This window comes from Mirounga leonina, unplaced genomic scaffold (assembly GCF_011800145.1).
Source record: "Mirounga leonina isolate KUSES-001 unplaced genomic scaffold, KU_Mleo_1.0 Mir_168, whole genome shotgun sequence".
NCBI lineage: Eukaryota > Metazoa > Chordata > Mammalia > Carnivora > Phocidae > Mirounga > Mirounga leonina.
The window spans coordinates 34,075,328-34,080,825 of record NW_023270426.1 but is presented as its reverse complement, the minus strand read 5'-3'; positions in this window follow the sequence as shown (position 1 = coordinate 34,080,825).

Sequence of the window (5,498 nt, the reverse complement as noted above, 5' to 3'; positions counted from 1 at the left end):
TATTTTATTAGGTTGTGATCAAATCAGCCAAGGCACAGAATCTGCTCAAAGCAGTGTCTGACACACAGTAAGAGGTCAATAGTGTTAGTTACTACTTAAAGTTCAGAAGAAAGGAAGGGGCAAAACAAAGCATTAGCAAGGGCAAGAGGAATGGACAGGAATTTAATCCAAGGCTCAGTGGAGAGATCCTCTCTCCAGCCTCTGGTTTACTGAAAGGAGTTGAACAAAAATGAATGGAACCACCAAGGAGGAAGAGTGAGCACAAAAGCACTGTTTTTGTGTGCCGTTTTGGTTTGTTTTTGACTTGGGGGGAGTGGGAAGAGAGAGGAAGAGATAGGAGAGGCATTTGGGGGTTATAACCACCAGCCAATGGAGGAAATGCTCAGGACCTGGAGCGCGGGGGAGGGGAGCTGCAGCTTAGTGGCTGAGGGCTGGGGAGAGGCAGGTGTGTTTCCCTCAGCACCTGGCCAGGGGTCGCCACACAGGAACAGGCTTCTTAGGCTCTCCTCCAAGCGTCCTGCCCTGGAAAATAGTCTGTGAGTGGCTGTGTGGATGGAAAGTGATGTGCTGCACTTGAGAAGTCCCAAACCCACTCTGCCCAAATGATATCTCCCCGTACTTCTCCATCCACCCCCCACTTCCATATCCACACCTAACTCAGTATGGGAGACCTCAGGGATGCAAAGAGCATGGCTGGCTTGGAAGGCTCAATGGGGTGCCTACAACCTAGAATCTCCGGCACTGGGGAAGCAGCAAAGCCCTGGAGGAGACGGACACATAGGGCTGCTGGCTCCTCACTGTGGAGCAGCAATGACAGGTTGGAAGCTTGGAGGCTATTTTTGTTTAACATAATTGTGAAAAAAACTCAAATATACAGAATTGCAACAAGAAGGGTACAATACTCATACATCCACCACCAAATCCAACAACTGTTTACACATATTCCCCTCCCTCGCCACTTGTTTGTTAAAAACATCGTAACATGCTATCCTTAGATAATAGTGCAGCATGTATCTCTTACAATAAGGGAATTCTCATATAGAGCTAAAATACTCAGTACTACCATGCTTTGAAAAATAAACAATAATTCTTTAATACCTAGTTCACATTCATATTTTCCCACTTGTTCCCAGAATGCATTTTAAAGCTCATTTGTTCAAACTCATGTCTTTAATCCGAGACAACAGAAGGCATTCTGTTAGGACTCCTAACTCAATTAAGCTGAAAGAATCACTACTTACTCCCTTTGGCTTTTCGAAGAAACCAGGCTAGATGTCTTATAAAATGTCCATTTTCTGAATTTATTTTATTTTTTCCTGATGGTTTCATTCCATTTATTCCTTTGTCCTCTGCATTTCCTTTGGACTTGCAGTTAGAAATCCAGACTAAGGTTTGTTTCCCTTGACCTTTTTTTAGTAAGAATCCATCACAGACAAGACTGTAATTCCCTCGGCATCCCACCAGGTGTCCCACTATTCCTGATAGCTTGGTCTCTGTGTTAAGGTGATGTCAGCCAGATCTCCCCATTATAAAGGTACACCCCCAACCCCAACCCACATGTTACTGGTAGGTCATCTGTGGGGTAACCCATGGGGAAATCTGTCCACCAGCCATTCGCCTGATGATTTCATCCACACTGTTGATTCTTAATACAGCCAGTTATTTCACATGTAGTTGCAGAATGGTGATTTTCTCATACTATCCATCCTTCCTGTATTTATTAGTTGGCCTTCTCCTATAAAAATATTTCCTCATCATCAGAGGCAGTGGGTAGGGGGTGGGAGGGAGGAGAAATTGGATGAAGACAGTCAGAGGTACAAACTTCTAGTTGTAAGATAAATAAGAACTAGTAAGGTACAACATGAGGACTATGGGTAACCTTGCTGTACGATGTACCACTGGTGCACATGGTGGAGTTTAGAGGTCATGACCCCTATCCCATGCAGCCGAAAAATTGTGTACAACTTTTGACTTCCCCAAAACTTAACTGCTGACAGCCTACTGCTGACAGGAAGCTCTAATGATAACATAGTCAATTAGCACATATCCTGTGTGTTATATGTATTGTACACTATATTCTTACATTAAAGTAATTAAAGATAAGACAATGTTATTAAGAAAATCGTAAGGAAGAGAAAATCCATTTACAGTACTGTATTATATTTGCCCTCAAAAAGCCCCTGCATATAAGTGGATCTATGCATTTCAAAGCCATGTTGTTCAAGGGTCACCTATTATGAAACTTAACAGAACTGACAAATTCTAAGAGTTCTCATCACAAAGAAAGAGTGTTTTTTTTTTTTCTCTTTCCTTTATTTTGTATCTAGGTGAGATGATGGATGTTAATGGAACTTATTACGGTAATCATTTTATGAAATTTATATGTCAAATCATTATACTGTACATCTTAACTTATACATCTTATCTTATATTCTGTTGTATATCAATCATATCTCAGTAAAACTGGAAAAAATACCCTCATTACCTGGGGTTGTTTTGTTACCTTGAAGTACAAGAGTAAATTAATATATTCCCTGTAATTACCAATTTTTAGAATTAGGATTTGGTGTAATAGTCATCTCCAATGTGGGCAAGGAAGTTTTTATTTACATATTTAATTTTTTAAAAATATCATTGTGGTCTCATGAATTTTTATGTTTCAAGTGTATTAATCAGTTATATTCGCTATTTTTTAAAATGCAGGTCCATTCGGACAATAGAGGTAGGAAATATATTTTTATTTCCAAATTAAGAGTTTAAATTGACATTTGTCAATTCAAACTTGGCTTATAGGGTTTTATTTAATTCTTTTGATTTTAAACTCATTACCTAAAATGAGAATTTTATTTTAAAATAATAGTAACATAATCATTTATTTGCTTCAGCTCTGTGCTATACATAAAGTGATTTCCAAATAACAATACCAATATTACTATTAACAATAACACCACTGAGTTTGAAGCTCTTTTTCTCCTGACAAGAATACAATATTCCAGACATCTAATATAGTTCTTTCCTCTGTAGGGGTATGTTAAATTTTGATATACACTTAACACCTTTCATTTTAAAATATTTTCAGTTTTAGTGAATATGATTTTTGAATGTGTAAAACATTTATATGGTTCATGATTTACATAAAAGTATACTCTGAGAAGTGTTGCTTCCACTTCTGCTCATTTAACACTGTTTATGCTTCTATCCCCATCCCTAACCAATATTTTCACTACTGTCTGGTTTGCCTTGCAGTTTCTTTTTTTTTTTTTAAGATTTTATTTATTTATTTGAGAGAGAGAATGAGAGAGAGAGCACATGAGAGGGGGGAGGGTCAGAGGGAGAAGCAGACTCCGGGCCGAGCAGGGAGCCCAATGTGGGACTCGATCCCAGGACTCCAGGATCAAGACCTGAGCCGAAGGCAGTTGCTTAACCAACTGAGCCACCCAGGCGCCCTGCCTTGCAGTTTCTTACTGAAAATATCAGCAGATATGTCTGTCTTTCTATATCCATCTACCAATCTACTCATCTATCTATATACACATATATTTGTATCCATATACTTTTCTTTTCCTTTCTTACACAAAAGGTAGCACACCTAATGATCACTTGGAATCTGCATGAGGCTCACTGAATCACCTGGAGGTTGTGCAGAGACAGAAGGGCCTGAAGAAGACTGGGATTTCACCTTCATCCACAGCAAGCTCAAGTCAGAGACAACTAGATTGTTGGTGACAGAGTTGAATTTTATCTTAAGGGGGGTACTTGAAGAAAGAAACAACTTTGCACACTGGTTTCACTGTCGTGCTGACTAGGCAGTGAAGATCTCCAGTTGAATGAGAGATCTTCAAATAGAAACATCTGGTTGGTGCTTGTAAAGGAGAGAAGAGATCAATAGGTTTCTGAGCCATCCACCTAGAGGTGATCATTGGATTTATGAGAATGAGTAAAGTCTGCAGGAGTAAAAATAGAGAGAAAATAACAAGTAATTTTTTTAGAATAGCCAATTCAAATGAAGATATGTATACACCTGAAGATATTTCAAGGCATAATGGGGCAGAATGAGTTTCAAGGCAATCAATTTATAAATTCCCAGCTATTATACAAGCTCTTTCCTAAAACTGATCTGCCTGACAATTCCTTGTCTGCTGGTTCTCCTTTCCCAAATTCCCTTTCACAATTGCCTTGTCTCCCATTTTACAATAGGACAGCATATCTCTCATCTGTGCATCATCCATCCGTGCATCCCAATACCCAGAATTTTACTCTTGCTCATTTCCACCAGATGTAAATACCTCTGGAGCACTCCCTCCCCTCCCCCACAAAAGGGAAAATTTGAGACTGCAGAGCTTCTGTAAGAAGCTTCTTCCAAGTGGCAAAGCTGTGGCAAGAACTCATGTCACATCTTTTCTTTCGTTTTTTCTTCCCCCCGCTCTAAGACTTGGATTTTAGAAGCAAGATGGTTATCACAAAGACAGGTATTAACACATTTATTTGAGTTAGAACACAAAGTTAGTTTTCTGACTGATCAGTTTGAAAATGAAGACTGTATTTGCCAATTAAATTATACAGCAGACGTTTTCCATAAAATGAAGATACAGCTCTATAATTTTTGCAAAAATGTATTTAAGGCATACATATAACATCCACTGTTTCAGATATTATATTATTTATGACTCCTAATCTTATTAAAAATTTACCTATCAACTTAAAAATATGTGGGGGGGTACATAGTTTTCAGAGTTATTTTATTAGTGTGTTGACCAAAAATCTGAAGTCCTGTGAGTGAGAGGACCTGAAGAAAGAGAAAAGGATCAGAAAGAGTGAGGGCTTACGGAGAGAACCAGAAGAGAAGGCAGACGAGACTGCAAGAGTCAAGCATGACGGCAAATAAGAGGGACAATGAAAAGTGCCAAACACTGCAGAAAGGTCAAGGAAAATAATAATATTAATAATAAATAATAATAAAGATTAGATAGTAATCTTTGTGAATGCAGTTTCTGCAGGTGGGATAGAGTTAAGAGTGTGTTTAGAACATTCAAAAAGTTGGGCAGTAATGATGAGAAAAATGGAATACCATGCACAATACCATCTAGCCAGATCACTGGGGTTAAAACGACAGCCGAAAGAGCAATTCAAGATACTGGACACTGAAGACTATTGAGAGCAGCCATCTGGGTGGGGAGCAGAGGAATGAAGTCACTACTTGATGATTTGCCAAGACACCCATAATAGAGAAGTAGGGAGAAGACCACTTTAGGATTGTTGCTCATTGTATCTTGAGTTTTTAAAGTGTAATCTTACCAATACTGCCTCCTTTAAGTTTTCTATGTTCTTCAAATTTTTAACAATCAACAGGGAATAAAGAAATTTTGTTTCAAAATAAGAAGTTAAAAAAAAAAATCAAAGAAGATACAGATAAACAATGTCATCAGCCTACAGCAAATAAAAAGTAATTTGCTATGGCAGCCCTGGAAAACCCATCCAGTGGGAGATGGGGATTTTAC